General features: G+C 33.3%; 2 long non-coding RNA genes across 2 annotated transcripts in view; both read right to left on the bottom strand.

Annotated features, from left to right (window-relative positions):
• Positions 1-851: 851 nt before the first annotated feature.
• Positions 852-10,290, bottom strand: part of LOC111088022 — a 29,366-nt gene continuing 19,927 nt past the window's right edge. Inside the window, exon 3 of the long non-coding RNA XR_002612645.1 lies at positions 852-863. This is a non-coding gene — a long non-coding RNA (uncharacterized LOC111088022). The remainder of the gene's footprint in view (positions 864-10,290) is intronic.
• Positions 7,294-10,268, bottom strand: LOC111088023. The gene is made up of 2 exons (XR_002612646.1): positions 10,141-10,268; positions 7,294-7,675 (listed from the first exon to the last, which is right to left on the bottom strand). It is a non-coding gene; the product is annotated as an uncharacterized LOC111088023 (long non-coding RNA).

Here is a 10,290-nt window from a genome sequence, read left to right as displayed (position 1 = left end):
GTTAAAACCAAAATAAAGTTAAAATAAAACAGAGTATTCCATAGAGACTTCAAATAAAGTTTAAAACTGAAAGTTTAAAACAAAGTTAGGGTTATAATGAAAGTAAAATAACCAAAGCCTACAATTGAAAAAATCATGTGAAAAAAATCTTATTGGTATCTCAGTTCAGTTATGTTATATATAAAATCTCAAAAGTAAAGTTAAATTTATACTAAAAGTCTAAATTTAAAGGTTCAGCAAAATCTCTGAAACTTTGTTGAACAAAGGAGAACCCTGGTTTTAATAAAAAAAATACAATAACAACTTAAGCCTTGTTTATACCTGAAACATTACCCTTCACATGACTTCCATCCACTTGTGCTCAAATGAGTAAAATCCAAGGCCATTACCTGATTTTTTGACAGCTCTATATTCCCAGATGTGGAGTTGTTATCTTCCCTACAAGAAACTTGATTAGTTGCCAATTAGTGAAGAGGACCTATCTAGTAAGAAGCAAAGCCGAGATATGTTTACTTTAACGACTTTTCACGTCGAAACCGAACTGGATGAAAATACAGAAATTTCGAAAAAAAAATACATATTAATTAAAGGAATAGAAAACACATTATATAATCTTGTTCCACATTTCTGTACTACCTTTGCATCATAGTTTGTTAGTTTCTTGATTGTTCTGTTATAAAACCAGCATACTAAATTCCGTAACTTGATGAGGTAACAATATAGGTGGAGTAGTATGGCACTAATGGTAGGGGAAGGTTGGGGTTCCTGGGAATGAAGCTACCTCAAAATGTGCATCAACCTTCCTGTAAACCCCAGACCCAATGAACAATACTTATTGATAAAGCTGATTCACTTCCTTAATACTACAATATATGTGACGACAGGATGTAAAGTGTAGCTCTTTTATTTATTTTATTTTATTTTTTGCTTTGTTTTGTTTAGCCCACCTCAGTCCTCTCATCAGAAAGAGATTGGCGTCACTTCTGAACATGGGCAAATATTGTTAAATGTGTTTGAGAATGAACTTTTCGGCAAATGCAGAGAGGAGTATGACTAATTTGATTCTTGCTTTTTCCCAATTCATTTTCCAGATGTTTTCTTCTGTCACTGATGTTATCCCATTGATTTTTATATTATAATCTTTCTGCACTTTGTTGTTGTCTTTTCATACTTATTCAATTTTGTTATCAGTCTTTTTGCATTTCACTGATGCCTTTTTTGTACTTCACGGAAGTTCTTTTTTCACTTCCTTGAATTTTGTCATTATAATCTCTCTGCACGTCATAGATGTATTTGTTACTATTTGAAATTTGCTGTTATCATCCTTCTGTACATCTCCAATAGCTTCTTCGATCTTGTCTTCAATCAAATTTATTTGTTTTCAAATCTTCTTTCAGGCTTACATTTATTTCATTTAACCCCTCTATTAAACCCCCCTCTGTTCCTTTTATTCTTCTTTTTAACTTCCTGTAAATTTCTTTCTGATATCATTTTAATTTCCTGTCTCGTTATTCTAATTTTCTGTCTCTTTTTTCATAGACTTCTATTAATTCTTCTTTCCACTGTTTCATACTTTCCAGCAAATTTTCAATTTAACGAAAAGTAGAGCATTTTATATCTTCTGCAACAAGTTCTATAAGCTCACTTGTTAAATTTCTTCTTGTATCTATGCCACAAACTCAAAAATGTACAGTACAGAAATGACTTACTAACTAATTGACTAATCAACTCACTGATTAACTAACTCACATTAACTCATAATCAAAAACAATTCTCCGATATTTCATATAATATTTTTTCCGTAAGTTTAGAAATTTCGAGATATTACACCAGATCTACAAACACGGGGATTTTTTAGGTGTCATCAATAAGTCATGCCAGTACTCCCTTTAGCAAACAGTAAAAGATATCCGAATTAAAATAATGAACAGATAGCCTACAACAATCTTAAAAACGTTTTCGCCTAAAGAATCTGAAGCATAAACCTGGTAATATTTAAAAATAATGTAAAGATCAAAACCTATATTAAAGACAATAATATTACAGTTTAAACGTTGACACCTGGAATAACTTTGGAAGGTATCATGCCTAACATTTGCGATTTTTCCTCATATTTTCCTATTCATTCACATTCGTTCGTTTTAGATTTCAAACGAGTGGTACATAGAAATAGCATTTCAGTCTTTGAGTTGGACAAAAGATTGGTCTAAAGACTAGTTTCCAAACCTCTGATTTGAAATTCGAAATAGTCAAATTAAGAAGAATGTGAAAAGAAGAATCAGTAGCTTATCCATAATTTCTTATCACAGATGTCAGCCTTATTTCTCATTTAACGATAAGGTCATAACGTTGAAACCGTGTTTGTATAATCAGTTAATGAAATAACTTTGTTGTTTTTGTAAAATTTAGAGTATAGTTTGGTTTGTCACGAATCTCGCGCACAGCTACACGAAGGCTATCTGCGCTAGCCGTCTCTAATTTACCAGTGAAAGACTAGGGGAAGGCAGCTAGTCATCACCACCCATCGCCAACTCTTGGGCTACTCTTTTACCAACGAATAGTGGGATTGACCGTCACATTATAACGCACCCACGACTGGCAGGGCGAGCATGTTTGGTGGGACGGGGATTCAAGATCCCTAATCACCTGGCCATGCCAGGCCAAGAATATAGTTGAGAATACACTTAAAAAATTAAATTTGATACATTTAACTGTCAATCGTTGCGTTTAGCTTATGATTCAACAGATGCCGCCACGAGCAATGAGATTACACTTGGTTGAAGATGCCTTTCATTTCACCATTCTTGAAAGACGTGCAGATAGATTATACCTACAGTAAGAATTTAGTCAAGCTGAAAATAGTAATAATTATTTTTGTTGCACACAAAGGATTTTTTTTTATTCTGGAAATTAACGAAAAGATGCAAATGTGAAATTTTTCATTGTCACTAGTAGTTTAGTAATAACTGGTAAATTAATGGTAATTGTGTTTTTCAATAGTCAATAAATTCTAGTTTCATCCCTTGTAATTTCTACGGTGTTTTGAATGATATAATTTATGGCATTTAAAAGGATAATAACTTGCGCAGCAGCTTTGTGAAGTATAATGAAAGTGGCTTATTTCTAACATACTTTGTGGCGTATTTTTTTTTTGCTATGGAATTAAATGACTACTAATATATCGTGTTGCCACGAGCATCAAGTTATTTTTTTAATTATAAATGCCAAAGTATTTTGTGTGTCCTGTTCCAAAGCGATCTATTTCTTCTCTCTGGTGTAACCTCAAAGTTAACTTGTCGTAAATGTTTTGTTTACTGTAATTTATTTGTTTGCTAGAGGGAGCAGTTGGTCGCAATGGTGTTGTAATTTTCGAGAGACTTTACGAAATATCTTAAAAAGGATACAAATATATATAAACAGAAGACGGTTAATTTATATAGTAAATAATGAGTGCATATCCAGTGAGAGTTATCATGCTTGTTCCATTATTCAGTTACCTGGCGAGTTATTATTGTTTATCTAAGTTAGGCATACATGTTGCGGCATTATTTTTGAGGTTAGGCCTACTTTTAGTTGTTAAGTGTTTGTGCAATTAGGCCTACAACGAGGCTGTAGAAACGTCATAGCAAATAAGAAATAAACTAACTTGTCATTGGTACGTGGACTAGATTTCGTGTTATTTTCAACAAATAATTCAAAAGAATTCGCCCAACAATAGGACAAACTATAACAATATATATATGTAACAAATATACAAAACCCTATAATCGCAGCGCTTTCGAAAGGTGGGCCTCATTTTCATCAAAGACATTTCCTAGCTCGCCCCTGATGAATAAAAGTCTCCCGATGGAACAGTGGTAAGTTTACGAAATTACAACGCTAAGATCCGAGGTTCGATTTCCCAGGGTGGTCACAGTAGGTGGATCAATGTGGTTTTGCTTTACAACAAACAAATCTTTCGAAAGCGCTAGGATTATAATGTTTTGTAATTTTGGCTTAAATTGATTTTTTTAACCTATGTGTTTACCTAACATCATGAACAAATATGTCATACACATACACTCCTTTCTGTATTTTTTCATATGGTTTAGTTCTGTATTTGGTTATACTTTTATTATTGTTGTATTTTCTCAATCCACTTTGCCCCCAAATGGCACAGCGGCATGTCTGCGGACTTACAACGTGGTGGGCTGAACACAGATAGCCCATCGTGTAGCTTTGTGCTTAAACTACAAACCAAACAATCCACTTCCTTACTACTGCTGTTGGACTCGAACTATTCACTTGTTTCTAATTCCCACTGAAAATATTTACGCATTTGTGTTTTCTATTATACTTATTATCGTCCTTTCTTCTTTACTGTATGCATTTCTTTCTTGTACCCGATTATTTCCATTATTGTAATCTCGTGTTTTATTGTTCATTTACTCCCTTTCTGTATATACAACTGTTTCTTCTTCCACACACCACAGATTTTTTTTTATACAATCATTTACTTTTATTTAAATTTTTTTGGAATACTTGTACCACTCTTTCTGCTTATAGTTTCAATTTCATAAGTTTCTTTCATTTATACTCTTGTGCTCTTCTTTCACCATTTCTTGATTTTATATAGTGTGTCTTGTGCTGTTTCTTGGTTATCGCTGTCTGGCTTAACTTCGATATTTTTCCTCGATTCTATCTTAATTTGCTTTCTACTGAAAATTTTAATTACCTGTTTTTAAGTGATTTTCTTTGTTATAACTTTATCTGTGTGGTCTTACTTACTTCTAAGTTTTATTCCATGAGGCAATTTTTCGATGTTATTGTTTTCCATTTATTATTATTATTTTCCCTTCTAGTATTTTAATTTTTTTTTTATTTTCTGAATTACTGCAAAAGTACATGCTGTTCATAATTTTAACATTGTGGATTTTGTCTTTACTTTTCAAGTTACTTACAACGTTTGTTCGTAGGCTAGCAGATCTTATAAGACTGTAATTTACATATACAAAATTGTACCTACCGAATGTAATTCTTTTACATTGTCACATATGATTACGGTTTTTATGTAATACACATAAAACATTTAATTTTACACAAATGTTACACAGACTACACTTTATTCAGCAACTCCGTTAGATATATTTTTTATTCAACCATAAAGATAATCTTGTTTTAATGTCATTTAAACGTGGATGTAGTGTAATAATTACACCTGATGAATAACTCTTTTAAAGAGTTGGAAAACCTCGGGTTAATAAAACCTTCATATCATAATAAAGATAATAGTAGAGATAAAAAGGCCAGACTACCTTGTTCAACTTAACAAGTTTTATGTAAATATGTAACTTACATACAAAGTGGTCTAAAAGTCTCAAGGTAACGAAAACAATTCTTATGAAATACCTTGAAGGCGACGGAGCATTAAAACCGAGTTTTGTTCGATAATGTTGTCTGTTGTTAAGATCAAACTAAGAGTTAGTTCTCAAAACCATTTAGACTTTTTTGCCACTTTATTGCTTTTATTGGTGAATAAAATGTTAGGATGGGAGTAGGACTTTGAGAGATTATAAAGGAAGGCTCTTATCTGATGATTATAAGATGGATGGGTTATTAACTTCTGCTTTTTCTTCAGTTTTTATTAATGAAGATTTGAGTAGTATTCCTCATCCTGAACTGTTGACAGATGGAAACAAGATCGAACAAAACGATCGCAATAATTCTGAGCTTGTTAAGAAAAAATTGGGTAGTTTAAAGAACGATGAGGGCTCCTTGGTCACATAATATTTCTCCAAGGGTTTTGAAGGAGGTTAAGGATTGGATAAGTGAGCCACTTGCTACTACATTTTTTTGTAAGTTCTTGAATACTGGACAGGTGCCAGAGGATTGGAAATTAGCTAATGTGTTAAAAATTGTCCCAGTAATTATAGGCCAATTAGTATTACATCAGTTGTGAGAAAAGTTTTTGAAAGTTTGATGAAAGATGCTTTGCAAAGTCTTTTAACAAAATTTAGAATTATATTTAATAGTCAACATGGTTTCACCGAGGGAAAATCTTGCCTTTCCAATCTTTTAACATTCTTTGGAAAGGCTACTGCTTATGTAGATGAACCCTAAGGATGTACATATGGTGTATCTGGATTTTCAGAAAGCATTTGACAAGGTGCAATATAAAAGGCTTGTAAAAAATATATTTGTGGGGGATAAGTTGGTTAATTGTATAGAAAAGTGGCTAGATGGAAGAAAGCAGAGGGTTAATCTTACAATTGGGGCACCTCGGGGATCGGTTTTAGGACCTTTGCTCTTTTTGATTTACATCAGTGACGTAGACGAAGAAATGAACAATAAATTACTTAAATTTGCTGATGATATTAAGATCTTGGGTGTTGCTGACTGTGAGGATGCTGCTGCTTCTTTACAAAAGGATTTAGACCATTTAGTGAGTTGGGGGAATAAACTGCAGATGGATTTTAATTATAATAAATGCAAGATAATTCATGTGGGTTATCATAATTCGAATTATATGAATAATTTGGATAGGAATAGCCTTAACAGTGTTATGAAAGAAAGAGATCTTGGTGTAGTGGTTGATCACTCTCTTAAGTCATCCCAACAGTGTGCTGTTGCTAGTGATAGGGTATATAGGATTTTAGGTTGTATCTACAGAAACAATGAATACAAGTCTAAAAACGTTATAATATCATCGTACAAGTCACTGGTGAGGCCACATTTATTCAGTCTTGAACTCCTTACCTTTGTAAGGACAATGAATTGTTGGAAATGGCCCAGAAGAGGACTACTAAGATGAACCTGGTATGGAAAGGTTGTCATACAAGTGAGGTTAAATATTTTAAACTGTTTTCTTTTGAAAAGAAAAAAAGTTAGAGGGACCTGATTGAGGTGTTTAAGATTGTTAATGGAATCGGTAGTGTTGATGCATCATCCTTTTTCATACTTAATGGTGAGAATGGTAGAACTAGAGGACACAAATATCAATTTTGGCAGGGTAACAGTCATCTTCAGCTAAGACAGTTTTATATTTCTGACAGGGTAGTTGGCTTTTGGAATGGGTTGACTTCGGATGTGGTGGAGGTATTAAATTTAAGTGAACTTAAGGGAAGGTGTGATAAACATATGAATGATAACGGTTGGCTTTGAGTTTTTTTAATAGCTTTAGTTTAATTTAGTGGATGAGACAGCATAGATAGACCAATTGGCCTGTTGTTGTCCCTAAATATTATGTTATATGTTACGTTATTATGTATTGGAATGGACATATAAATTAATCACCTGAAACCTGGACTTGTAGAGTTTGTGGTTTTTAAAATATATTTATTCCAAAAGAACAACGATAACAGGCTGATTCACCCTATTACTAATGATTTGTAAGCCACTTTGTATGTATAATAACACACACACATCCTAAATTGTTAGCATAAAACTGAATAATACAAAACACCACACGAAAAACATCATGATTAAGGCAACACGTGAAAAACTCAATAATTATATACATAGGTCTGATATACAGTTTGTAGGGTTTTGAGCCAATGACATGAACAAAATTAACCATCCTATTCAGAAAAGCATGGTCACCCAGTGGGACAATGGTAAGTCTAATGAATTACAACGTTAAAATTCGGAGTTCGATTCCACGTGGTGGACACAGATATAGCCCAATGTAGTTTTGGTCCTATAGAAACGAACAAACAGAAAAGCTTATATTTTTAAGTAGTCTTACAAATATTATTGATCTAATAATTTTAGGAAATTATTCCACTTTCCAGTATGAACAAGTTATTGGATATTATGCGTTTTCATAAACAAAATTATGATGTCATTATTTTGATTTCCAAATATTCTTATAAAACACTTGTATACAGTCATTTCAATGCATGCAAGCTTAACGTTCTAGTCACCAAAACCTTCTAGAAGAAGTGAACGTTAAGAACTTCATATAAAACTATTTGACAGGCTGAACAGATAAAGGGCGTTATTAAGATATCAAAGGCTCCTCTGCCAGAAACGCCTGTGCATGTAAAATTTGTTTGTTGTTAAGTACAAAGCTATCCAATGGGTTATATGTGCTGTGTCCACCACGGGTATCGAAACCTGGCTTTTAGCGTTGTAAATCTTCAGATTTACTGCGATCCACTGGGGAACATGTATATTAGATGTTTCTTACACTGAAAACTAACTATTTTAAAATCTTCTCGTGAACTGAATATAACCGTGTTATGGATCTCATTTATTTTTGATGGATTGGACAAGTTTTAATATGTTAAGATATTTGTTTTTTTTGGGGGGGGGGACTAAATCCGTCACAGATATTAAGTGTCTTCCTGTGAACTAAGCAGAACCAATAACGTTATGTGGTTGGGGTGGTGGTGGGTACAGAATCAAATATGTTTTTAGATGGATCTTCTGATAGATAAACCAATATTTTATGGGATTGATGATAGACTAGTTAAAACCGAAGATGTCTTATGATGCACTGAAAACGACTGAGCTCACAAAGGCATTTTAAAATTTCTTAATAGAACTCAACCGCTAAGACGATTTATCGGAAGTGTATGATAAGCCGAGCGTGTCAAAATCGCCAACAAGACCTTGTAAATATTTCGAGCCACCCACAAACACTAGGTGTAAAAACATCTCAGCAAAATTATGTCGGTAGCGATAAAAATTAAAGCACACATAAAAAGATGGACAATTGAAACATATACAAAATATCAACAATAAAATATAATTTCTAACTAGGTTTAGAGAATGGATGTTGCTAACCAACACCATCCGCTATACGCAACATAAAGAATCAGTTTGGCCCTTTACAACAAAAAAGAACAGTTGCGCCTGTTTTTATACCAAACTATTTTTTTCTAGCTTTTAAAAGTGTAAATTTCATTCAACTCGAATGTATCCTACAGATAAGACTGTAAATACCAAATAGTATATGTCAATAATATAATAAAACAGCGTTGCTTATTTACCAGCTTTTAAATGTTTCATTAAGATGGATAAAATTCTGAAAACTATGATAATCTAGTTTTCTTACAAGGCCTAAAGGGCAAAATGGTATCTTATTTTATTTTCTTTAAAGGGACTTGTTATGCGTGTTCTTTGTTTTAGGAGTAAAGCTACAAATGGGACAATCGTGGGTATCGAACCTAGATATTTAGCGTTACACGCCCTCAAGCTTGGCGCTAAGCCACCTGGGTCGGGATAAAGGGAATTATTATTTCGAAATCTGAATTACAATCTGAATTTGATATTCTAACACACCTCATATCAAATTTAAAATTAAAAATACTATATAACATTGGCCATAAGTACAACTGATTAGAATCCTGCAGGTTAAAAACAGATTTTATAACCGTCACCCTCAAAATAGAAAATGAAATTAGTTAACACAATGTGAAAATGTTATCGCAAATTACAACAGTTATAGATAAAGTGTCACACATTATTTGCTTTACGTGATATAAATAATAAACTGTTATAACGATCTTTGCATTTCAATTATCGAAACAAATCCATTTGAAGCATAAAATATATCACGGGTAATGGTACCAAATGCAAACATTTAGTGTTGTTAACCATCTTGCTAACCTTTTGAAAAGAAAAAACAATTCGGTCATCGGGTGTTGCATGCATGCATGCACACATACACCCCCTAAAGGATTCTAGAGGCTTGTTCCCCCGTAATATTTAGAAGAAAAAATGGGGCGAAGCAATATAATTTCTAGCATTCTAGATTAACCACAGATTAACAGCAAACAAGGTTTAATTGGTCGTCCCGTTCCGTATGTCCCTTGTTTTTATTGGAAATGGTTATTTATGATATATAGGGTTTATATTTTGCAAAGCGGTATGATTAACTTTTCAAATCAGTAGACGATAAAAGGGTCCTAAAATCGGTGAGGTTGGCAAGTGTGGGTTAAGCCTCAGTTCATACTTCAGCAGTAGCACTAATACCTGTATCTGCTGGTAAGTGCTAATTATAGTTAAACTACCGAATTAATAAACTGGTGTAAAAAGATGGTGAAAACGAATGTATGTTACACAATACTGCGAATGTTTCCAAAAACAAAGTGGGCCAAACTTTCAAGTAGAAACTCAGAAACAAATTCAAAATGGTGCAAACAGAAAAATACGGACACGAATTCTATCTCAATCTCCAGGGGTTGTATCCCAAGCGTTCCCATGGTAACCCCTCAAACATGTCTGTATGAACGGAAGGAAAAGATGGTGCTGAAGAGGTAAAGGAAGGCATTCCCCAGGCCCGGAACCCAAAAAAAAAAAAAAAAA

The sequence above is a fragment of the Limulus polyphemus genome, unplaced genomic scaffold, assembly GCF_000517525.1.
Source record: "Limulus polyphemus unplaced genomic scaffold, Limulus_polyphemus-2.1.2 Scaffold3003, whole genome shotgun sequence".
In the NCBI taxonomy this organism is placed as follows: domain Eukaryota; kingdom Metazoa; phylum Arthropoda; class Merostomata; order Xiphosura; family Limulidae; genus Limulus; species Limulus polyphemus.
Note: the sequence above shows the minus strand (reverse complement) of the source record. Positions and strands in the feature narration are given on the sequence as shown.